Source organism: Rhipicephalus microplus, chromosome 3 (genome assembly GCF_043290135.1).
Source record: "Rhipicephalus microplus isolate Deutch F79 chromosome 3, USDA_Rmic, whole genome shotgun sequence".
NCBI lineage: Eukaryota > Metazoa > Arthropoda > Arachnida > Ixodida > Ixodidae > Rhipicephalus > Rhipicephalus microplus.
Genome location: NC_134702.1, coordinates 173,691,728 through 173,717,827, shown reverse-complemented (window position 1 = coordinate 173,717,827; position 26,100 = coordinate 173,691,728). Strand labels below are relative to the sequence as shown.

The window sequence follows — 26,100 nt, the reverse complement described above, 5'->3', positions numbered from 1 at the left end:
TTCCTGCTTGTGGCAACGGACGACGCTGTTGAGCCCAGCAAGACGCCGTGAGGACCATGTACACATACGTAGTTTCGTGCTGTGTGTGTACAGTAACAACTTGCATGTGCGTATTCAAACACGTTTTCTGTTCCGCTTGGTACACTCTCCACCGGCATTGCATGTAATCTCAACGTAACAGCAACCGCGTTCAACTGTCACTAGCACCGTGCTCAAAGTCACCACGGTCGCAGAATGCTGACGCCGGTGAGTTTCACGCGGAACACGGACACAGTGGCAGGACGCTGCGTCGGCCGCGTGGCGGAATGCAACCGCAGAAGGCGCACGACCGATCGTGTTGCCTGTACAGTTGCTGAATTAATGACGTGAAAGCACTCGCCGTTGTCAGTGCATCTAGCGCGCGTTCTCTTGTAGTTGCTTCGTTGTCGGCGAGCTGTTACTCCCTGTTATTACTCGGACGAAGCGATTTCGCTAAAGGTGTCCCGCGGGCTCAGAATAATGAGCCCCGTTCCATTAGTTTCGGATCGTCACGACACACGCGCAGCGCAGCCCACGTGCTTTCCGAGCCGGAGAGAGAGTCGTGCCTTCTGCTTTACATTCGGATGTAAACAAGCGAGGAGACTTTACCTAGTCAATATAGCCGACTTCCGGCTTCATCCCGGCTTCACAACGAGTGACGTCAGGGCCTCTCTAGAGTGCCTAGAATATTCTCCTAGTGTCATGAACAGGCGCCTTCCCCATCGGCGACTGGGAAATTGATTTGGATTCAGCGTTAGGGGGCGCTACTTGCAACTGGCGCGTCAGTTTGCGTGCCGGCCGGGCCTTTCAACGTTGTGTCGGGTGGCGACTTGTCTGTGTGGTGAAGCGTGTTCTCGCTACGTTTCAAATATGTGCCGTGAATTCTCGTGCAGCGATTGTGTGTGACTATGCCTGAAAAAAAAAAGGAAGAACGTGCTTTGTGCGTTTGTGCAAAGGCGGGTACAAGTCTTTCAAGGAGAAGGTGTCTCTGTTGAGGGCTCCGGCAGACCCTGTTCGTCTTCAAGAATGGGCGCGAAACATCAAAAGAGGTGACAAAGTTTTAGACGAAACTTGTGTAGTGTGTTCTCGTCATTTTGATGATCGCTACATCCAAAGAACTTTCAAGCATGTCATCAACGGCGAGGACGTCGAATTCGACCGTGAACGACCATCGCTAACGCCGGACGCCGTTCCTACCATTTTCCCGGATGGCCCCGCTTACCTGACTAAACCAGTGCCTCGAAAAAGAAAAGAGAGGAATGTTGCTGACTGCACAGCTCCGCCTGCTAAGCGTAAAGCGCCGAATGAACCCACGACTCCCCAGGCCTGTGACGATGCTGCCGCTGGCGAGGAAACAGCACAGGCGCCGCACCCGTTTCACAGCATAACGCCGCCGTCGGCATTTTGCAGCAAAATTTGCTTGCCCAGTAACCCAGAAGCATTGTGCTTCGCATGGCACTACAATACAGTGCCGGGTGACGTGTGCGTGTTGAAACACGTAGTGTTTTCGTCAAGCAAGGAAGTAGGTGCTGCAGATGGGTACCTTTGCAGTACTTACTGCCGCGGCATACATGTGGAAGAGCACTATGTCAGCACCGAAACTGACGCACTCGCTTCGCTGAAAAGGGCCGACGATCTGCTTCTTTGTTGCGGCTGCGAAATTGAGCCTGCCGCTGGCACTAAGTGCGTCCGTTTCGGAAGCGGATGTTTTTCGCCCAAGTGCTTGGTTACTACGCAGGATGGGAAAGCTTGCTTGAGGTGCAAGTACCTGAGGAGACTGATTCAAAATCAGCGGAACAGACTGAAGAAGAAACGCAGATGCACATTCAAGCAGCGCATTTCTAGGAAGTCTGTGCAGTTGTTCCGGGCCAAGAAGAAGCTGGCTAAGGTGCAAAGGAGCATTGAAGAGCTACGGGCAGTCAACAATGGAATTGCCAGGGCTGCTTTAGAAAAAAAGTTGAGTGGTCTGCCAGTGAAGCAGCGTATTTCTGTCAAAACCTGCTTTCAGGCAGCCACTCGAAAGTCGACCAGAGGCATGTCGTATGACAAACTGTGGATATTGGAGTGCATTCTTATGCGAATGAAAAGTCCACAGCTTTACGAGCATGTCCGCAGGCACGAAATAATGGCTCTGCCATTATTTGTACAGTGCATTATTTGTACAGGGTTTGTACAGTGCCTGCGATTCTGCACATCACAACAAAGTTGCGACAGCAGCCTACGGGAGGGAATGGTGGTCGCGGATGAGGAGAGAAATATGTGATTTTTTGTGTTGAACAGTCGTACCGCTGGGAGCCCCCGGTTGGCCACCCCTTAATTACCGCAATTTAAAAAGTAGTGTAGCGGCGAGGGAAGAGAGACGTGAGACGGCGTCGAAGGCGGCTGATGGGGCCGTGCCGATCTCGCCACTTTATTCCACGCCTGAAGCGGAGCCGCGGTCGGCTGTCCACGTCCGAACCGCCAGGTGCGCTAGCTTGTTCTAATCCTCGCGTAGCTCGAGCCAGCCTCAGCTGCACGAGAGGCGCGGCGCAGCGATCCAGAAATGATGATGATAACGATGGCAATACAGTAGCATTGGTAACGCGCGAGCGGCCAATCTATGAAGCGGCGGCACGGCAGGAGGACACAAAATCTCAACAAGGCAGAGAGCTCGCATACATTTCGTTCAAATTCACACGCTTTATTTACAGTCTGCATGGAAAACGCAGGATAACAAGGCAATCGCGTGCTAAGCCATGAAACCACCACTGCGATTTCAACGCAAAGCGTCTGCTCCGGCTTGCTGCTTCCCCAGCTTGCCGAAAAAGCAGTGCGCCAGAGAGCGGTACTGTCACCTGGCGTCTCTATCGCATACCATTTCCCCTCGGCCGGCCCGTTCACAACACTAAGAGAAATATTCTAGGCACTCTAGCCTCTCCTTACCTTTTTCCTTCCTCCGTGTAGTGGGCTGACTGGAGGCCGTGCACTGACGCACTTTATGTCTCACCCGGTAGATGGCGCCACCTCTACCTGCAATGGAAGCGACGCGTCGTTGCTCTCGGCCAACGCAGCGCGAAGGTTAGTTTGCCAGCGCTTCAAGCACAAACTACTCTTATGCAACCCCTGTTCATAGCCATTTTCGTTGCTTTTCTTCTTTTGCCTGAGCATATTCTTGCTTTGGCCGTCGTTATGGCGCATGAAGTATCGCTAAACATGAGCGCGTCATCAGCGGGATGCAATATACGCTGTAAACAGCCAGTTTTGTATGGCGCTCTCGCAGTTTTATTGCCTTTAGATAATTGATTTATGAAACCACTTTCTGCTTATGAAGCACGCCGTAGTGGAGGACTCCGGAAATTTCAACGTGCACTGACATCGATTGCCTTTAAATAAAAGAGACTAATGTTTTCATGATCACTAATTTAATAAGTCGCAGAGTGGCATATAAGCGGCTCACATTTCTCCACCAATATGCTAGCGTTTGTACTCAATAGTAACTTTAGTGAAGTCGTACTCTCACTAAATAAAACAATATTACTACAAACTTAAGCACCTTACGCGCTCTCAGCTGATATATTCTCCTGAAAAGTGCAAGAAAATGTGTGGTAGTGCACAGAAGGAAAGACCTATCCTAATCATGCCCAAGAAATAAAAGTGAATTTGTAATGAAAGTGTGAAAAAAAATATAGACAACAATCGTTCACGGGAATAAGTTAAAAGTTTATTTGGTGGGGCAGCACAATGACCGTACTCCACAAAAGCCACGCATATCAATCACTTTCATTTTTTTTCTCAAAGTGAAAGCAGATGGGAAAAGCTGAAATAGCTTGAAGAGGGCCTTGCCCCATTATGTACTTATCAGGAAGCCCAAATGTCGGTGCTAATGATGCATTCTATTAAGATATAATTTTCATTTACAAGTTGGTTATATCAGACATTTCACTACCTAATTTTAACCAGGATATGACAAGAGACGACTCACCTGAAGAACTCTTGTGTTACATCCATCCTTCCAAGTGTTGCTTCCAACTTGTCTTTGTATAGGTGGAAAGCTTGGAGGACTTTTGTCCCAAAAAGCTGGAAGGCATAGCTGACCGTCATCTTCTCAAATCCATTAGCATCCAGGTGACACCGTGTTATGCCGGGCATCACTTTAAGGGTCACGTTGGAGGAGTCTATTTTGTGAGCTTTCCTTACATGTTGCATATCAACCTGCAATGAAATTAAGTGGACCATATTGAAATGCACCTGGTTAAGCTTGGAGATAATGTAAGCATATATTAAATCCAATGTGTGATATGCGTAAAAAACATCAGACTTACATGACCTGCAGGGGTGTTGAATCCAGACTTCAGCAGTGAGTTCCGTAGGCATTTGATGAGATGTGGGAAGTCAGATATAAAATATAGGTGCCGTGATGCATCACTGGGGGTGTTCAATTTTCGAAGTAGTAGAGTCAGCTGTCGCTTGGATCACAAAAACTTTCCACATATTTCTATTCCAACTTGCACCATCGCAAGTAATAAAATCCACAAAGAGCCCCCTCTTTTCAGCTAGTATGGTTGCTTCAATGACAACATTGGCGAGTGTGTCACCTTTCATGTTTCCATGTGTAGCAAAGTAACCAATAATTTGACTCCATTTGCCTTGAAATGGGACGAAAAGGATAACCATACCGTGGTCACATGGTACACCTTTGTCCTTGGAAGTTGTAAATGGACCTAAGTCCACAAAACCCTCAATTGCACCTGACTTCTTCACTGAAAAGTGTTCTGACAGTTTCAGTTCGTCGATGACCAATCCACCGCGTTTCTTCCAAACATCAAGCTCCGCTGTCATTTCCTTTAGCTGCTTTAGAACTCTCTCACTAAAGCCAAACACAGTGCGGTATGCATGTACATAGCGCTTCAGGGTTGATTTACATGGAAGGGATAGGATGTTATTGCGACGAAGGTGTTCATACAGGCGAGGGCTCTTCATCTTCATGATTAAACAATCTAAAACCCAGCTTTTCGTATAGCGCAACCCATTGGGTTTTACTCTTGAAGCTGCAAAGCACTGTCGTACAGCTTCCTGCTGTCTTGGTGGAAGCCTTGCAATCTGTGCTTCTAAAGTTTCTGTTTTTATAGCAGCATTCCTAATTTGCATTTGTTCCAGCTTATTTTTCACACTTTTCAAGCGAGAAAATAATCTAGTGTTTCTTCTGGCCACAACACGCAACTTCAGCGCTGCATATTGGCAATTTCTTGTTGCTGTTCGCTTCACCCGGGCTCGTCGGATTTGCAGTGCTCGTTTCAAATAGCGGCAAGACACACATTGTGCACCTGAAAGAAAGGTGCAGTGAATTAGGTTGCAATAACTGGCAAGAAATCTTTCGTAGCGACAAGTGTTATAGCTGTCATACTAGTAAAAATGCACATTATAAATACCTTTTTTTATCAACCTGGCCAAGACACTTAATGCTGAAGTACATTTCGTTGCATGTAACCCCATGGTCCTTTAGCTTCTTCGTAAAAAATCGTTCTTCATAGTCTTCGTGAGATATTGCTCCAACGCAAATGCACATACGATCACTTGTTTTCAGCACTTCTGCTGCTGCCTCTGTTTCCACGGTGCCTCCTTTCAACAGGGTACCTCTGATGAACACTTTGCAGTAGCTCGCAATGCGCGACTCAAAAAACATGACCACTTTTTCCGATCGTACTTCATTCTTCGGTGTCCACACGGACGTGCAGTACACAATGCCTTTGTGATCTGGAAAGATGTGCTTAGTCCAGTGCGGCGATGGTACCTCAAGACAGCTAAATAACGACATAGACTTGCGGTCTTCCTGCCAATTTTCTGAAGAAGAAACTTCTACATCGATGTCCAGCTGTTCGTCTTCTGGCCTCAATGCTGCAGCGTCTGGATCCGGAGTACTTACGGCGTTTGTGTGCAATACCGTCGAGTTGCCACTCGTGCACAGCCGGTGCTTCACTGGCGAAGCATGACTCTCAGACTTCCTTTTTCCAGGCGGCCTTTCTTTCACTGCTTTTTTGGTGAGATACGATGGCAAATTTGGCAAAATAGTGGGAACAGCGTCACTGCTCAACATAGGCCTCCCGCGTGGGGTCCGCACTTCTTTACCGCCGATGGTGTATACATAATCGCGAATTACGTACCGAGGCTCGAAGTGGAGTTCACAAACCGCACTTGTGTCTTCGAGTGGCTTGTCCGCACGGTGTAAATTATTCTCCCATAGTCTTCCGAGTCTCTCATCCCTGGGGACGACGAACAGTGACGGTTTTGGAGCACCTTTCGCGTGAACGTAGCCCGTCTGACATCCGGGCACATAACAATGGCTCTGGCGACGTGGTGCCATTCCGCACTAAGTGTCGATGACCGCGAGATGTTCACTACCAATCTACATTATTCACAACTATAAGAACTGAAAAATGGAACGTATTGACAAAGCACTGCTCGGCCGTAAACCTGCAGCGGCGACGACACACAGCCAACACAGAAGCGGAGTGAAATGGTGAAAACTTCCATTGCTGACGATGGTAGCGCCGCCACGCGGGCACTCAAGAAAACGAAAACTCGTTGACATTTTTTGCGCCACGGCAACGTACCCTCCCCCGTAGACGCGTAGAGGGGGCTCACTACCCATTATTCTAGAACACCATAGTGGGGCTGCCTGCTACGAAACAGTGTACTAGAAGAGGACAGTGGGCATACTCCACAGCTACTCTGACGCTTTTGGTGTCACATAAGAGAGATGGCGCCACAGCCATCTTCAATGGAAGCTTCACCTGCAGAAGCTGCTCGCCGATGGCCGCTCGTAAAAGTTGGAACGTGCATTTATTCGATATTTGTAATAAACTTGCATGCTTTGACTGCCCTCTGATTATATTAAGAGCTTCTGGTGCTCTCGCTTCACAGTGTTTTTATTTTCTTTTGCGATACAGCTTCCCGAAAATTAGTCCGATGGCAGCCATTGCAGTCTGTGCATTCTCTTTTCTAGTGCGACGCAGCTAACGCTTTGTGTGTGTGTGTGGGGGGGGGGGGGGGTCGGAGGGTGTGTGCTTGAGTTAGTAGAGTATTCCTGATAAGCACTATATTTGTTGAGGCCACATCGTGTTTGCTCGAATATAACACCTCGTCGAAAAGGATGATGTATCCCACAAATTATATGTTTTGATACAGTGACCAAACGTGCGGTTCATGCTGTGTAGACCGAACCTAAAGAGAATTCGCAACAAGATTATGCCCGCCCTTTTACGACATAATTAGAAAACAGTGCACGTTCACTTCCTAGAAAAGCTTTAACATGCAGGCGTGCTGGCTGGGTTTGCGCATTTATTATAAAGTGAAATTGTAGTGCTTAAATAATTTTTGTTCTGCTTCAGTTGTAGACCATGGCACAACAGTTTTCTGGGGGTTATTAATAATCATAATTATGCAGATACACGTATGTTAGACATATGTAGAGCCACGTAGTGAAGAACTAAATAAAGATACACACGGAGCTTCTGCTCCTGACATGATAACTTTTATTTGGAAGAACTGAAGTACACCATCTAGCCGCTAATTTACACACCTTATTCACTTCATGTGTGACGGCTCATCTTCAGCTGCTTGGCCCTCTACCGCTTCCCTGCCTATTTGTCAGTGTTCAGTCTTTTCAAATTGAATGAAGACGAGTGACAACGTAAAAAGAAATTACTTTTGCTTTGAGGGTAGCTGCGTGCACACTGCAACCAACTTCAATCGAGAGTCTGCGCTGAACTATTGCCAGTATGTCCATAATGCTGTCAGAGTGCAGCTTACTCTGGCAAAAACATTCGATGGAAATAACTTTGAGCTTTTTCATGAAGCTGTACAGCTGGCTTGAGGGATGAAGGAGGCTTCCTCGGTCACAAAAGTTGGTCAGCCGAACAAGTTGAAAACAGCCTCAGCATGGATAGTGGGTGAGGTATGCGCACTTTTTTTCCATCGATAATATGCACAGACGCGGTTGCAAGTGGAGTTCGCAAACTGCGTTGGTGTCTTCCAGAAGCTTGTCTGCTCTGTGTTGGTTCTTCTCGCATTCTTTCAGCCTGTTGTCATCCTTCAGGACGCCAAACAATGACAGGTCTTGCTTACTCTTCACGAACACGTTGCCTGTTACACACCCAAGTGCCTAACAGTGGTTTTGCCGTTGTCGCGGTATGGTTACAGTATGCAATGTAAAGCATACTGTCATCTTGCGTGGTGCGTAACGTTCAAAGCTGACGGCAAAAACTCGGCGCAACAATGTCCACAGCCACACAACGTGGCTCAAACTCTGTTGCTCTGCAGGACTTGACCGGCTCACAAACGGCTCAGCTGCAACGTCCCTTCCAAAATTCTTCCATGAATGGATGGATGGATGGATGGATGTGGCTGTACCCTTTAGATCGGGCGGCGGCTAACGCCACCTAGCCGTAATACTTAGTGAACTAACTATTAGATTTATCTTTTTTTTCTTTAAATATTGAGGTTGAGGATTCGTACTTTGCAGTGAAGGGTTTAATTTTCACTCGTGCCTTGACTTTAGCCACCAATCAGATAACCTTCTTCTAGTTAAGTCTACCCGCTTAAACTCTATTTTGCCCTCCCTGTCCCTAAACCCCAGTGCTTTGAAAAACTCTGCGTAATCATCCTGAACTATAGCGTGAAGCCCTTCACAGAACATTATCGGGTGTTCGGCAGTTTCTTCTTCCTCTCCACACGCACTGAATACTGTGTCTACCCTTTCGTATTTGGCCCGATATGTTTTGGTTCGCAATACTCCCGTCCTGGCCTCAAACAGTAGAGAACTACCCCGAGTATTATCATAGATCCTTTATTTGGCAATTTTCTGCTTAAAAGTTCGATAGATCTCTAGTGCGGACTTCTTAATCATGCCAATTTTCCACATGTCAGTCTCTGGTTCCTTCACTTTCTTCTTAACCGATAGTTCTTTTTGGTTTGGCCACCTGCTGTTTTCTAAGTATTTACCAGTCAAGGTCCTGGTTCGCTTCCTCCATTTTGTATAGACATTCTACATGTACAAGTAGCCGAAAACCTTCCTAGCCCAACGCTCCTCCCCCACTTCTATCAATCACTTCTAAATTTTATCTTGCTGCTAGCTTCCCTGCCCTCAAATTATGTCCATCCCATATCACCTTGTACTCCCTGATTTGGTGTATTCCCGTGAGCTCCTAAATCAAGCCTACCTATTCCACGTTGCTTAATTTCTAATCTTGAACTTCTGATCTCATGCACAAGAGCGAATTGCCGAACAACAGCCCAGGAACCATGATTCTTTTGATATTCCTCTCGCATTACTATACCTATTGTAATTCTACGGTGCCCTATTTTTCATCACTGCTGCATTCGTGTTACCTTTAGTCGTCATGTATATTTCGTGTTACCTTAGGTACTCGGTCCCATTGCTTATTCATACGCCCAGATATTTGTATTTATCTGTTATCTCTAGCGTGACATCCTGTATTCTAAGCTCACTACTGTCGTTATCATTGAACATCATGACTGCTGATTTTTCCTTACTGAATCTAAAATCTAACCAATCTCCCTCATTACCGCAGATGTCCATCTATCTCTGCAAATTTTTCCTTGTTGTTGGCCATTAGCACTATGTCATCTGCGTACATTAATGCTGGTAGTGCCTGATCAATGAGTTTTTCTTGTTTGACTGAAGAGAGGTTGAAGCCAAGTCCACTTCCCTCTAATTTGGCCTCTAATCCTTGTAGGTACATCATGAATAACAAGGGTGACAGTGGACACCACTGCCTAAGTCCCCGAATCACCTCTGTGGGCTTGGATACCTGTTTTCCGCACTTTATAACTACCTTGTTACTTTAAAGATTTCCTTTAAAAGATTAGTGACTCCATCTTCCACACCCAGTGTGTCTAGTATTACCCACAAGTACTCTTGAACCACGCTATCATACGCTCCCTTGATATCCAAAAATGCTAGCCACAGGGGCCTGAGTTTTTTTCTGTTATTTCGATGCACTGCGTCAGTGAGAGCAGGTTGTCTTCCAACCTCCTGTGTTTCCGAAACCCATTCTGCAGTTCACCCAGCACCCCCTCATTCTCTATACATGCCTGCAGTCTTTCCTTTATAATCTGCATCGCCAGCCTGTAGACCACTGATGTCACTGTTATAGGACGGTAGTTGCTTATGTCATATTCGTCCCGCTTTCCTTTATAGATCATGCTCATCCTGCTAAGTTTCCATCCGTCAGGGACTTCACCATCGATTATTGTTCTGCTCACTGCCTCTCTCAAAGTCTGTTTAGACTTCGGACCCAATGTCTTTCTCAGCATAATTTGTATGGCATCTGGGCCTGTTGATGTTCTATTTGGAACCGTCTTCTCAGCTCTTTCCCACTCTCGATGTGAAAACGGAGCCATTGTGCCACTTGATCCATCCCTGTCCATTGTGGCGCATAAGACACTTCTTTGTTGAAATATTTCTGTCACCCTTGTTCTTATATATTCAATAGCTTCATCCCCTTCTAGCCTAGCACCTTGAGCTGTAGTTATAAACATCTGCTCTAGGTTTGTTTCATTTCTTAGGGAGTTTAGATGGTTCCGAAATTTCGCAGCTGCCTTTTTATTTTTAATGTACATCGGCCAGCCACGGAGCTCCCTTTCTTCTAATATTTTCATTGATCATAAGGAATGCGTCCCTTCTACAGCCTAGAAAGTTTTCCCATTTTCTTTCAACATCATCTGTCGGTTCAACCCGCTGCTTAGCATGTCTTTGTTCCCTAGAGGCTTCCTGACGTTTTGCTATGGCTCTCTTAACTTCCTCATCCCACCAACTCTTGGGTTTGTGTCTTCTTTTCAGGGGTGACTTGTCACGTGCCTTAGCAAGCTCTAGCTCAAACAGTCTAATTAAATTCGTGAATGTCCACACTGTTTTATTATCCTCAGTGATTACTTTCTCAGTTTGTTTAGTAGCTATTCCTTTTGCCTTTATGAATAAAAAGTTTCCTGTAGTTGCTCATCTTGTCTCGTTCCCACTTTCCCTGCTCTTCCCATCCTTAGCTTGATATGTTTGTGATCACTTCTGGAGCCACCTTCATCTATGTGCATTCCCCTGAGCTTATCATAGATACTATGTGACATCAGTGCGTAATCTATCGTTGACTGCAGCCTTCCTACCTCCCATGTTATTTGTCTTTCACACGTCTCGGTACTGTTGCAAATGATCAAATCATGCCTTTCACACATATCCATGATCATTTTGCCTGTTGAGTCAGTATACTTGTGTATACCATCTATGTGTGCATTCATATCTCCTAGTTTAGTTATCTCGCACTCTCCCCCTACTCCTGAATGTCATTTGATATACACTCTACCATTGCCTGGTTTTCCTCTCTAGCCTTTGCTCCCGTCCACAAGTACACGAAACCAAGGAGTGTCATTTGCCCTGCCACTTTCCCTTTTAGCCATAAATGTTCCTTGTATCCCTGCTTGACTCTTTGCCAACCCATGCTCTTATGTATAAATGCACCAATTCCACCTCCCTTTTTGCTGCCTTCTGTTCTATTGGGAAATTCCCATACGTAGTCGGAATTGCAGGGTGGTTGCTCCAGGTCCCGCAGATGTGTCTCCACAACCCCATATACCATCAGCTCCTCCTGCCTCAACTGCTCTTCTATCTCTTCCCACTTTAACCTATTCCAGCCACCCTGCATGTTAATATAGCCTACGTCTGACTTAGCTCGGCCCTTGTGCTTACGTCGATTTCTTCTTTCACGGACTTCGTGTGGCTTGAATATTTGTGCCCCTTTAGGTCCGTCTTTGGCTACACTGTTGGCCTCAGGGCTCTGTGTCCCCCTAAAAGAGCTATGGCTTGGCGACCAATTCTGTTACCGACCCTCCTGGCCGTCGCACCCCTGCAGTGAATGCTATCCTGTGAAAAGGGGCGAGCGCCGGGCTCGTACACGTCTTGGTTAACTTCCATTACGCTGTATCCGAGTTGCCGGCTCAAACCCCTTATCACACAATTGGCCTCCACTGCCCTCCTTTTAATCCCAAGAGGCTTCCCCCAGACCTCTGGGACTGTGCATATGGTCACATGCACTTTCCCAGAGGCTTTTCAGAGCTTACGCATCCCATCCTCTAGCTTTCTCTGAAGGTTCTGATCCTTGCCCCTCAACACATCATTGAGCCCAGCTTGAATAATGACTAGATTTTCGCCCTCCGTGCTGTTTTCTACAACCTCCCGAGCTTTGGCCAGTACATCCATTATGCTCTTCCCTGACTGTGCCTCCACCCTGACTCTCCCATCTTCCTTCACTGTCTTGAAGACACCATCCCTAACCCTGGCCACGTTAGAGTCCCCCACCACTAGGACCCTTCTACGCTCCAATCGCTGGCTTCCTGTTTGTGATGGCGCCCCTGTTTGCTTCACCTGTTTCTCTCTCTGCCGTCTGTCCTGTGTTACTGCCTTGCTTGAAGACTGCTGCGCCACCGAGCTGTATGTTCTCGGAGCCTCCATGCTGTGGCCAGACACTGCGGCCCCCTGACCTCCCTTCTCGCCTGTTCCTTCCCGCCTGTCACCTTCTCCGCTACCCACGCCTTCCGTCTCACACCGCTCGGGGTTGGGGCAAAGTGCCATTAGCTCCTTTACCCGCTGCTCTAGCTCGGTCAACCCTTCCCATTCTTTTCGAAGGTCGCCCTTCATTTGCTCTAATAGGCTGGCGGTAGCCCCCTCCCGCTCACGCGACGCTCCGAGCTCTTTTTGGAGTTCTATCCTCTGCTCTTGTGCCACCTTAAGTTACCCCTGAAGCCCCTTGATGCTAGCCTCCATGCGTTGCACGGCCGCTTTCAGTGCATCGCACAGCCTGCACACGAAGCTCGCCTTCTGCGCATTGGCCAAACTCGTGAATGCTGTCTCATCTAAGTAGAACCAGCGCTTGCATTCTTCGCATTGCAACAGCTTACTCTCACTCGTGGTTTTCCTAGCCTCCTTAGCCATCGCCCGCCGGACCATCGGACCGAGTGCCCGACAGGCCTATGTTGAACCCTAATCCCGCTATTCAGCCGCCTCCGTTAACTCTCCTACCTCAACAACTGTTTGAAGTTGCCGCCTACATCGCACACATACGTGCTCAATTTCGCTAGTAGCCTCTCACTAGGTCCCCTTCGTGTTCGGCTCTAGCTCTTTAACAACTAACCGGGCGCCCCGACCTTCTTCAAAACAGCCACCTAGCCCGTTCACGTGGTCAACGTCACTACAACGTTGCCCGTGTCCCACACCTACAGTACTCGCAACGCTAATTGATGATTAGGAGCGAAAAAAATAATAATGTGCTCACAAACACAAAGAAATGAAAATAAACTTATTTCTCGTTGCGCGCTGCTTCTGCACCAACCGACCTTGCACGACCTTGAAATTGCCGAACAGGTGGAGCGCGCGAAAACCGCTCGTGCGACCAGAGAACCACAAACGTGCGACATTTCTGGAGCCACCCTTCTGCGTACCCTCCACCGGAGAGTGAGCCCACTGCCCCCTTCTAGTCCACTGTAGCTGCGCTGCGCGGTGCAAAAGACGCTGCCAAAAAAAAAAAATGGCAGAGACTGCTGCGCCGCGCACGAGCCAGTCGGAGCCACCCCTACACAGAAACGGCTGCTGCGCCGCACGGAAGTGACGTCATGCATTTTTTTGTTAGGCGCTTTGTTTGAATAGTCAGGAGTGTCTAGCAGTACGTCTAGGCGTTACGATAAAAGTCGTTAAAGTTACGTCCAAACGTAAAAGCAAACAAAACATATTAGTTCGATCCAGCGTGGCAACAATACAAAACCGGCTTGTTTGCTACCCGAAATCAATCAGCAGCTGTGGCGTAGTTCTACACATGAAGGAATTTTAAAAATCCTCTTAAATATGATGCTTTTTATTTCTTTTCTTTGTTTCATGTTTCTCCTTTGTTTGATGTATATTTGTTTGTGAATTTTGTATGTACACAGGCAATAAAGGAAGAAAAAGAAAGCAGCTGTGGCGTAGTTGCTTAAAGCAGTACAAATTTCCGGCCACGCGCCCAGCTAGGCAATGCTAGCTAGAACAACGCTTTTCGACTGTGAGGCTCGATTGTGAAGAAGCTGCCCGGGCTCGGGATCGGGCGGCACTATCCTTATTGTTCTTTGAGAGTTCTTTATTTTCCGGTAACTGTATTGGTCTTTCTCAGCTGAAGCGAGTCATTCCATTTTGATGTCATTTTCTTCCCCCGGCCAAGGGCACTCCCCTTGGTTAGCGTCCACTCCCGCCAAGGATTGGCCGATAGACTATTTGTTACGCAGTGGAGCGAGAAGTGTCCCTGTGGCACTGGTACCTACAGATGGAGGCAGTATTCCGATGAAGAACCCAAAGGTGATTCAAGTGGAGCTTCGAAAAGCCACTTCGCATCCCCAGGAGATCACTGAGGTCCGCCAGTTTGGTCGCGGAGGCATCCTGTGCTGTTCCGCAGATCAGGAATGCATTCGTGAGCTCCTGCAATGTTCCGAATTCGCAGCGCATCCGGTAAGCCCATTTATTCCGGCACACCTCGCATGCTCGAAAGGATTAGTCCGCGGTGTAGACACAAGCCTGACACCTGCAGATGTGCTCGATTTGTTTTCGGTGGTGTATGTAATTTCAGTGTACAGGTGCACCCGTGCAATTGACAACATAAAATCACCAACGGAATCAGTGATAGTGACCTTTTTAGGAACAGTCCGACCTTCCGAAATTAAGGCATGGCCACTGATCTATAAGGTAGAGCCACTTTCCCCCAAACCCCTGCAGTGTTTGAAATGTTGGCGATATGGACATAGAGTCACAGGGTGCCGATCAGTTCTTAGATGCCGTCTGTGTGGTGAAAATCATGACAGCCGTGAGTGCAGCTCTGAGAAAGGGAGGTGCTGCTTATGTAATGGAGCACACCCTGCAGACTCCGCAGACTGTGCAGCAAAAGAAAGGGAGCTTGCCATATTGGATATTGTAGAACGCAAGAGGTGCTCTCAGAGAGAAGCCGTTGCAGAAATGCAGGAGAGATCCAAAGGATATGCCAGTGTTGCAGCACGTAATACCACCGCCATGGATGCATCTCTCGCAACATCTATCGCAGAGGCCGTAGAGAAGGCTATGGAAAAGGCAATGGAACGCCTCGCAAACAACCTTTTTGAAAGCTTGGCACAATTGGTTTCCAATCAACTATCTCACATTCTAGGTGTAGCATCTACGAACGATTGGGCTCCTCAGACATCATTGGTATCGCAGCGTACGGAAATAGAAAGTGCGACAACACGTCAGCGAACGGTTTCTCCTGAGGTAGGGACTTCCAAAACAACGGAAGACGGTGATCTTACGGATGATTCGGAAGCATGTGCAGATATGGATATGGACTCTCATAAGGCTCTGAAGCGAACCCGATCTCCCCAATCAAAAAACTCTTCGCATTATTCGAAATCTAAAAAGTATCTATCCAAAAAAGAATTCTTTGAGAACATGTCTAAGAAAGACTTTTTGCGAAAGGACATTTTGGACTAAGCAGTTTCTGCGACGGTTCTGTCGTCAAAATAGGTTCACTAACCATATTACAGTGGAATTGCAGATCTATATTTTCCGCAGCCACAGACCTATCATACCTTTCTTCACAACTTTCCCCTGATATTATATCACTGCAAGAAACCTGGCTTTCAACCAGCCAGAAGTTTCACCTAAAAAATTATCGGCTATTTCGATTGGACCGACCTAGCAGAGGTGGTGGGCTTGCTGTCTTGATAGCAACTAAGTTTAGTCACAAAGCTACGATCTCTTATCGTTGTGTGACTCCAGATTGTGAAATTTTGATAGTAGACATAATATTACCAGACGCTTCTCCCTTGTCGTTTGTAAATGCGTATTTCCCAGCCGGGGTGCAAGACACACGAAGTCTAGACGATATGTTCTCTGCCTGCAGAAAGGATATATTAATCACTGGAGACTTCAATTCACATCATGTGGCCTGGGGTTTTAAAACAGATTTAAGCGGAAAACGATTGTGGGAATGGGCTATTGACAAGAATTTATCTTGTTTAAATTCGCAATCTGCTACTTTTGTCCGAGGTCTCTCTAAATCTGTAATTGACTTGACTTTTTCAAGCTCATCTCTAAATATATGTTCGTGGCAAACTTTAGACTGTGCTACTAACAGTGACCACTTGCCTATTAGTTTTGTACTGAACTTTCCAAGAATACATGTCGACGAAGAGGCCCGCTCATTCCTCAACTATAGAAAATTAGAAAAAAGACTTGAGGGCTACTTTTGATCGCCGCAAGGACATACAAGGTGACATTAGGGCTATGAGGCTGTGTGCAGTGTGAAAAAGATTAGTAAAAGAAGCAACTTTTAAATTATACTCGGCCACAAGAGGTTATTTTAGTCCATGGTGGACTGAAGAGTGCATGAGGAGCTATAGAAAACGGAAAGCTGCATGGAAACAGCTGCTGGTCAACCAATGTCCAGAAAATTGGTGCGATTATAAATTCGCAGCAGCAGACTTCAAACGCACAGTAAGTACAGCAAAAGATGGTTATAATATGAAACGACATGAGTATCTTTCTAGGGCTAAAAACAAAAAAGCGCTCTTCAGGTTTTTAAGATCTCAAAAGATGTTACCACCCGCTGAAAATATTGACTCTTCTGTTCTTTCCCCCCGTAAGCTCTCTGATTTAGTAGAAAATATTGCGTAGGGCTCCAAGATAGATTTATGTCAACTCTACCACTGCACATTGTGAACTCAATGGCAGGCGAGGATTTCGAGGAGGTTACTTTAGATGAGCTGGCAGAGATAATAAGGCACTTATCTCCTTCGGCACCTGGACCAGACGGGGTAACAAATTCAATGATAAAAGTAATATTCGAGATTTGTCCAACTGAAGTACTTAATCTGGTGAATTTTTCTTTGACAAAAGCTTGGATACCTGCGGAATGGAAGCTGTCTAAAGTGATTCCACTTCTTAAAAAGCAGGAAAAAGGATTCGCCTTGGAAAATGTAAGGCCGATATCAATCACGTCAAATCTGGTTAAGCTAATTGAAAGAGTTTTGAATGCCCGGGTAATGAAATATATTAATAATAACGCAATATTAAACCCCAGTCAAATTGGTTTTAGATCCGGTTGCTCAATATGGTGTGCGCATGTTGATTTAGAGAGCCGAATACAACTGGCTTGGCGTCGGCGCCAATACTGTGCTTTAGTTACTTTAGATTTGGCTAAAGCGTACGATAGGGTTGAGCATTCAATTTTATTAAAATAGATGGCATATCACCACTTTCCCAACTACATCACTGCGTGGGTGTCGGAGTTTTTAAAAGGGAGAGAATATTACTGCTTTAAATATGGGTACTCATCAAATAGATATAAGCAGACACGTGGCGTACCACAGGGGGCTGTCCTGTCGCCAGTTTTATTTAACATTTTCTTAAGCTCCATTCCATCAACTAAGGATATTCAGTTATATGTGTACGCGGACGATATTGCTTTCTTCGCAAGTAATACCGACCTTCAATCATTATACGAGAGTCTACAAAATTATCTCAATATGATAGAAAGATGGCTTAAAAATATTCATATCACCCTGAACGTAAAGAAAAGTGTGCTCCTTGCATTCTCTTTTCTGCAGCCTATCAACATCTCGTTAATGTACAGTAATGAGCTCATTCCGCAGGCGAATTCCCTTAAATATTTGGGCATCATATATAATGACACATTAAATTGGAGAAGTCACATTGATGATGTGTACTCCAAGGCAACACGGGCCATGGGGTGGCTACGGAAGCTTGCAAACCGTAAAGCGGGTTTAGGAAGAGATGTGCTAATAATGATATATAAACTTTATGTGCGGCCCATCATGGAATTCGGATGTGTACTATTTTCTGGCAGCGCAGCCTATAAAATGAGACCCCTAATACTGCTGGAAAGAGAAGCGTTGCGTTTGTGTCTGGGTCTACCAAAGTTTGTTGCAAATAACGTGTTGTATATGGAAGCTCGCCTACCTTCTCTGCTAAATAGGTTTAAAATTCTTACTGTGCAAGCATTCTTAAAGATATACAGTTCACACCAAAGACTCTCATTTTACGCTTTCATTCAAGAACCGACTTTATTTTTCGAAACCCATTGGTCGCGACTACACACCCCGCAAATAGTATTTGCACAAGCGCTACTAAAGCAACTTAATGTAAAAATTAGACATATTGGTCCAATACACAACCTAAAGTCAATGCTTAGCATACAATTCGATGATATATTTCCTCATAACGCGAAACAATTGGCTTATAGGTATTTAAATGACCAGTTAGCAGATTATCTAGCCCACCTAGAGATAAGAAATATCATAGCGACTGATGCATCTGTGTCAAAAGAAAAGGCTGGGGTTGGCATCTTCTCTCCTTCTTTGGACTGGTCTTTTTCAATTCGACTCCCAGATTATACCCCGGTATTCATGGCAGAATTATTGGCCATTGTTCTTGCCCTACGCAAATTACCCTCAAGCGAATCATCAGCAGTTATCATTACAGATTCGTTATCAGTTTGTAATGCACTTTCTACGGCAGTAAATTCAGAGCTGATGAATACGTTTCGGCATTTAGTACCGAATAACGTAAAAAAACTGCATTTGCTATGGGTACCAGGCCACCGCGGATTATATTTGAACAAAATGGCGGACTCTTTAGCTGCAGTATCCCTGGGTGGGCCCACCATCCCAGTTTTGCCAGATACGGCTTACGTAACCACGCTAAGGTTCCGAAATGCTTGCCTGCAATGGGGAAAAGGTAATTTAGATAAATTTAAAGGTTTCGAGCATTTGAGCTATTGCTGGAATAAACAGTGGTGTGTATCTCGCCAGTTAGAGGTCACTTATACCAGATTGCGCTGTGCAGTTCCACAACTAAATTATTACCTTAATAAAGCTCAGCTCAAGGCGTCACCGCTATGCATTTGGTGCAACGAAATTGAAACAATTGAACATTTCTTTTTATTCTGTCATCATTATTCTTATCAGAGAAAAAGATTTTTAGTAGCCACATTACAAAAGCTAGGAATACAAGTAAATTTACCAGTAATTTTATCACTTGGCGGAACTTCATTTGGTTACTGCCACAGGGATGTATGCTCCGCTGTGTTTGATTACATCAACGCAACTAAAAGATTACCATGCTAGTGAACCACTACCTTTTCAGATCTTTAGTTTATAATTCGTAGTTAAGTCTTTCAAAAACAAAAGATGGTTTGACCGCTTGCTCAGCACACATTTTTGTTTTTTGGTAGTATTATTTTAAGCTACTTTTTCAGATTGGCTTCATTTTCAGTTTAGTTTCATTTAAGTATCCTGCCGCCCGGTTCTTGGCCCATCCCCCTTTGTGGGTAAGCGCCATCCATCAAAGGTCATCAGCATCAGCATCAGCAGTACATCAAAAGCTGGTGAGGTCGGTGGTTCAAGTCTTATTGCAGTCAGCGTTACTTTCTCTTTTTTTTTGTTCGCGCATGTATTGTTATAACAATTGTGCCTGCTCATCAGCCTGACTTGCTGCTGCTGGCCCCGTCCAGAGACCCTTTAATATTGGATCTTTGATGCATCGCACGATAAAGTGTTTTGCGAATTAGTGCTCTTAATCGGCGTGACGCAAAAATACACGAAAAACGCAAATGCAGCTGGCTGCATTGGTTTCTTCGGCACGGGTGTCAGGAATGTTGATTTCCACGGTTTATCAAAGTTTTGATGACAGAAAGGTGCACTGCACGTAGTATCGGTCAACTTTTTATCTGTCGCTCAGTGTACCATCACCTGACGAGGTAACCGGCAGGCCGCTTCAAAATATTGACGTGCCACCGCAATGTTCTAGGCGATCAGCACTTGATAAACAATGCCCAAGGGCAAGTGCCGACGGCGTTAGCCCATCTAACTACAAAACAGCTTGTCTACCTTGCTGAATAACACGCACGGCCTGTGACAGTATGGGAGCATTTACGTAGCAACGGATGAGAACGGCCGCACGTGTTCGCACTTAACAAAACTGCCGGCAATGCAGTAGCTCTGGCCTTCGGAGATCACAGACTTCGTAAGAACACTACAATAAAGTTGTTTCCATCCATCGTATGAACACTTCGCTGACGCACTGGGGTTTCATGCATGTGCGTCCGGTCAGTCACACGTGATCCCTGCGAAAGCATTTATTTCATCGTCGACCTTGTCCTTCGCGACAAGCAAAACTCGGCAGCAAGAACACTTTCACCTTTGACAACACCACGCTTGGCATTGCAATCTAGAAAATGAAGTACGTCCAATAACCGTAATCCGCAAATCATACTGAGAAACTTTATGGCGCACACACTCAGATGAAGCTGCGGCGCGGTGGACGGCCGCGCTAGCTCCAACCACCAGGTTCAACTAAGCATCCAGCAATCACATGAAGCAGTGGCGACACAGGGCCTCCGGTCCTCCTTGGAAGCAGCCTAGGCTATGGCCGCGATTTTATCGGAGTTTTTAACGACCTACACACATCGCGGGCAGCTACCATCTCGCAATGTTGTTGTTGTTCTCCTATTGTCAGTGGTGCATACCCACTGTGGGGGATGGGCCAAGAATCAAGTGGTTTTAAAATTTACTGCTCAGATTTGGAATGATGGAGGTTTAACAGAAAGATTACCAATAGCCTAGAAAAGTGTGGTGCTTAATGCAATGCATACAAATATTTACATAAATGAATTTATTCTTAGAACAGAGCAATAATCTGATTTTATACGTATATAATTAAGTGGACATGTTAGGATAATAAAACTGGTTAATCAGTCAACCTATTAGTTTCATCAATATAGTCCGGGACGGCCGCGCATACTGTCGCATTAGAGAAACCAGAAATGGAAGCGAAAAAGACAAAATGACAGGCAGAGATAAGTCCATACCAATACCACGTAAAGGTATTTCTAATAGGATTTTTCGTAATGTGTTAAACCGCCTGCAGGTCAAAAAGAAATGGTCTATTGCTTCCACTTCATCACAGAATGCACAAAGTGGCGAAGATGCCTGAACAGACCTGTGTTTATAGAAATTTAGATTTGGTACCCGGCAACGCAGCCTTGTGATAGCTACTTCTTGTTTTCGAGTGCGGCAAAAGTCTCTTCGCCAGGGATATAATAAATGGCGATATTCTGTAGAGTTTGTTAGTGCCGAACCTTTAAAGACTTGCATAAGCGTACGTCTGCGGATTCGAGCAATGTTTACCTTTCGCAGCCGCAGCGCCCATGGCGCCCCCTGTATTTAAAGTACTTGTAATACGTGTTTAGTGAACAAACCTAGGCTGATTGACTCGGTAAACACCTGTTTAGTAAAATTTTTGTAGGTTTAACGCATTGCACATGAATAATTTACACATTTAACCAGCTTTAGGAAATAATATTTAATTCGACGTCACTTTTGTGCGGCGCAGAAGCCACTTCTGTGTAGGGATGGCTGCTGCGCCGCGCGGCGCAGGAGACGCTGCCTTGAAGAAACTCTATGGCTTTGGAAACGCTGGCTTAGACGCGGTAGAGTAGATGAGCACAATGAGTGCGCGGTCGCGTAGGAGCGTTCCGCGGCGGTCAAAGGCACTGACCGCGGGGACACGAACGATTGGGAAATGCTGGCACATTAGCCCCGCATATCACGAGAAAAAAATGAAAGAAAAAAGCGCACAATTTTTTATTGTATCTCATTATAATTTCATGTTTTATTAATCTCTAAAAAGGCGCATAATATTTTATTGCGTATTATTTATTTCACGTTTTATTCATCTCTTAAACCAACAAATACTTAAACTACGCATGTTGTGTTAAACAATTTTCGCCATGTCACGTGGTATACTGTTGACAACGTCAGAGAAGAGTCGTCTACGTAGAGGACCAACATCATTGCATTGCCGTGTACGTAGGGCCATTCATACGACCATGTCATGCCATAATTCTCTAGGCGTGCGCCGGCAGAGGAGAGGGGGAGCAGCGTTCACCTTGAAATTTGACCCATTTCTGCTGCGCGTAGCGTTGCAAATTTTGGCAAACGTGATCATGAACGCCTCGTCTACGCATTGCGCTTGTCAGCTCAAAATTGTCAAACCTGGTGAGTGGCCCTTTAACAGGCCGAGGAATGGCACCCTTAGCCCAATATCTGTGTTCAATATGCGATGCTCAGCTTGCTATCACGCCTCTTTCTCTGATTATGCTTTGGCGGTTAACATCTACAAATACCACAGGAGGAGGAGGAAGAAACTTTATTATAAGAAACCAACAGGTTTAGGTGGCCGGACGTAGGCCTCCAATGAGGAGACGTCAAGGGCTTGCCTCGACGCCGCCTCACGGGCGTGCTGGGTCGCCCAGGTTTGGTCGTCAAGAGCGGGGCTCCACAGAGCCTCATAGAACTTCGACGAAAGGGTTGTGGCGTTAGTGTGTCTGTACTGTGCCGGGCACTCCCACAGCATGTGCGGAAGCGTAGCCCGGTGAGTGCTGTAGCACCGGCAGGGAGGTTGTGTACACGTCCGGGATTATGAGGTGAAAGCGGGCAGGTGAGGGATACGTGTTTGTTTGAAGTAGACGGAAAGTGGTGGCCTGTGCCCGGTTGAGCTTGGGGTGAGGTGGGGCTGCTTTAAAACCCTGTCTTGGCCATGCAATAAAGTGATTTAATCCATGTAGTTGTCATACTTGCTGCTTGTCTCTTTAGCTCGATATTTTCCACAAAGCTTCCACATTGAAGCATCTGCGAGAAGTTGGCACGACCAACAAGTGAAGAAAGCCTTGCTCAGTTATTGGTTGTGCACCAATGTGGTTGTGGCTGGTGTAATGTTTTGTTGCTGACGTCTGCGTAGACACAATGACAACCGATGTCACCCTTCAAAGTGGACGAGATGGTTGGTAAGACGGTGGAAGAGACAAAGAGAAGCTGAAATGATTGTTTTATCCCTTTTAGCTGCCTTGTTAATGGACCGATTTGCAAGACTTTGGCAATGGTATAGTTGCATTGACCAGGTTTACAGTTACCTTTGGACAATGGTGTTGTTTAGTCGTCCTTTAGGGTAACCCCAAACCGGCTTCTGGAAGAATTGAGTTAGAATGCCCTGAACATCATAATAAAATAATTTCACATCACTCAATCAAAAAGGATACCCCCACACTGGAGTGCATTCAGTTTCGTTGTTTTGGAGGCAGGTTGCTCGCAGCAGCTGATGCTCTGGCAGGTACTGTGCTAATTTCTGGCTGCAGCGATCCTCATGAGTTGCCTCACGCACCGTGGTTGCCGGTCTCAATAGTCGCATCGCTGAAGTGGCCATGAGGGTGTCCACCCGTCGAACCTCCTGCCACCTGGTTGGGACAAGAGGGGTTGTTTACTGCATGAGCCCCACCGCAGTGGACACCGTGAGGCTTGCAGCTCCAGTGGCATAACTAAGGGGGGGGGGGGGCACGGGAGTACAAGTGCTCCAGGTACCACTTGGGAGAGGGCACTGAGTCGAGTCCACTCAACATGTGCTCGGGGACTTCCTGAGGACCCAAACGGCGTGATAGCACCCCACGCCCTCTGGAATGGTCACCTCTACAATGTCAAAACAAGTGAGGGCATGCCACCACACTGTTTCAACCCTCTCTTCTTCATTTTCTACCTTCCTGCCATCCGTGAAGCTAGAGGCTATTTTGACTATAAATGGTGCTCCTTTCCTTCCGCAAATGAAACACAATCATCAGGGAGCCTGTGGTTTCCGGGAACCTGTGGTTCATATGAACAAGAAGCCTGTGGCTCCTTCTCATATACAAGACCATGAAAGGCAATAAGATGAATAGGTTGGTGTAAGCCTGTTTCCACATGATCAATATTTTAGTCATGAACGTGGGTATCCTGGGATGTAGACAGAAACTTTTTTCCTTAGTTCTGACCTCTATATTGATGATTTGGCATATGTTTGCACGTGTGCACATGTAAATACATATACAAGTGTAAAATAATATTAGTGCGGTGGGAAGTAGAACGTACCTAACCTCCGAGCTTTGCCACTGAAGTGATATCTTTAAATGTTCACTTTCTTCTACTTTGGCCCAAACAACCTTGGCTCTTCACACATACATAACCCTAGAGATAATCGGAAAGACAAAACGCAGCCCACGGTATTGCTGAAGAGTTGCGATCAAAATGCTCTTTATAAACTCATCAAATGAGTCAGCCTCCAAGCTTACAAGAGCTTTCGCGGGCAGATGTCGGGATGAAAGAACGAAAGGATAAAACCAAGTACGAGCTTTCCGGCAAGGCTTCATTCCTAACCTTTCCAAATCACAAACTGGTTCACAAACTTCTTTCTTCTATCTTGTTGCGTCGTCCCTCTTCGTTTTTCTTTGTGTATCGGTAGTATCTCCACGACATTTCCCTCGATCAGTGTGCATAGGTTGGGGTTGACTATGAGGGATGACGTGGCGTAAGTAATTATTTTTTAGAAGACATCGAGGAGTTTGAGTCTTCTGATGGAAACAAAGGTGTCACGTGTCAAGTCAATGTCACTCACTAAATTAATGTTTGTGTACCCAGTCCACACACAAAGTCGCCTTCTTGCAAGTGCTTGCAGCAAACGCATGCGCGGGACTTCGGCTCAATGCTCCTCCTAAGCTAGCTTTATCAGGCATGCATCGGGATGTTCATTATCCTTGAAGCGAAACCGTGAACGTGAAAAACACCCTGCTTTTTTGAATTCGCAATACAAAAATAGTAGCACACTGCACACTTGAAAACATTGGTCACACTTTCCAAGCTCTTGCTGTTTCTAGATGCCAGTGCACATGAACCGGTCGTGAAACGGCTAATTGAAAGAGTAAACTCTGAGAAAAAACACGCTCGGGCCTCTGGATACCTGTTTTTACAGCAAAGTTCCGTGAAGCGAGGTGGCGTCATGTGATAGCAATGTTATAGCATGTCGACTGCTGCACCCTTGCCTGCAGTTGTGGGCCTTGTGCAGAATAGCACTAAAGAAATACATGAAGTAGAGCTGCAATGGCAAATTATCCTATTATGAATGCATTCATGTGATTATTGCAGTGCGCTGAGCTTCAACAAGCAAAAAAATGCCAGAAACTGAAGAATATATGCATAAACCATCGACATAAACTGAAATACCTACAGCGGCAACTATTAGAAATCGTATAGTGCACTACATCAAGTCATAAGCATTGATAGGCGCGCATCAGTTTTATTTGGTAGCACTGCGCATGTCCGCGGTGATGAGTGAACGGGGCGCACTAGACAATCCTTATTACTTGCTACTGTCCCTGTTTCATTTGATGCTGATAAACTTAGGGCTTCTTCCCATTTGTCACAATAATCACAAACTCAGTTCAGCCATAATTGTCGGGAGCTATTTATTTTGATACCTTACTAAGTCCTTTTGCTTTGATTTCTTGGTTTACCGGTGAGCGTGTTGGTGAGAACAGCATCCAGGTGTAGTCTGACTCCAGTAATGTCGGTGTCGTTTAAACATGCAAGCCTCGAAGCGATTCGGCACCGGATTTCACCATGTTCTGTCAATGCCCCGCAAACAACTATCAGGCTTCGATGGTTTTCATCTCATGGTGCATTTCTTCTCATTAGTACCCTCCTACTCGCTTTTTCGACCCGTGCCTCATTCCAGGGGCGGATTGAGCGGCTTTGCATAGCTTTGCTCTCACTGCTCTGCCGCAACTCTCTTCGTGGCATGGTTTCTCTGCTCGAGTTTTTCAAAACGAAAACGCCACTAATAAGAACAAGAAATTAAACACGCCCATACACTAACAGTTTGCGGCAACAGGGCACTGTCAACGAAACGACGCTTTGCAAATGCAAAGCGTCCTTTTGTCGGTTGGAGCCAGGCTTCTTTTGCAGAAAGCTGCTGCAGCTATGAGAGCATGAGGTACTCTTGCAGACGCAATGAAATGCAAACTTGCTTTCATGTTGAGATCTTCTCTGCACTGTTCAAAATCTGTAACCACATTCATCATGACAATCATGAAAGCCACGGCATCGCTCTACCGTGGCCAAGCAGCGGCAGATTGCTTGCATGGTGTCTTTTAATGGCACTCTCTG

General features: G+C 46.0%; 1 protein-coding gene and 1 pseudogene across 2 annotated transcripts in view; one reads left to right on the top strand and one right to left on the bottom strand.

Annotated features, from left to right (window-relative positions):
• LOC119162311 (uncharacterized) overlaps nt 1-26,100 on the top strand; it is a 511,092-nt gene that overhangs the window by 121,362 nt on the left and 363,630 nt on the right. The gene's annotated exons all lie outside the window — the stretch shown is intronic.
• Nucleotides 11,706-12,703, bottom strand: LOC142802656 (uncharacterized; annotated as a pseudogene).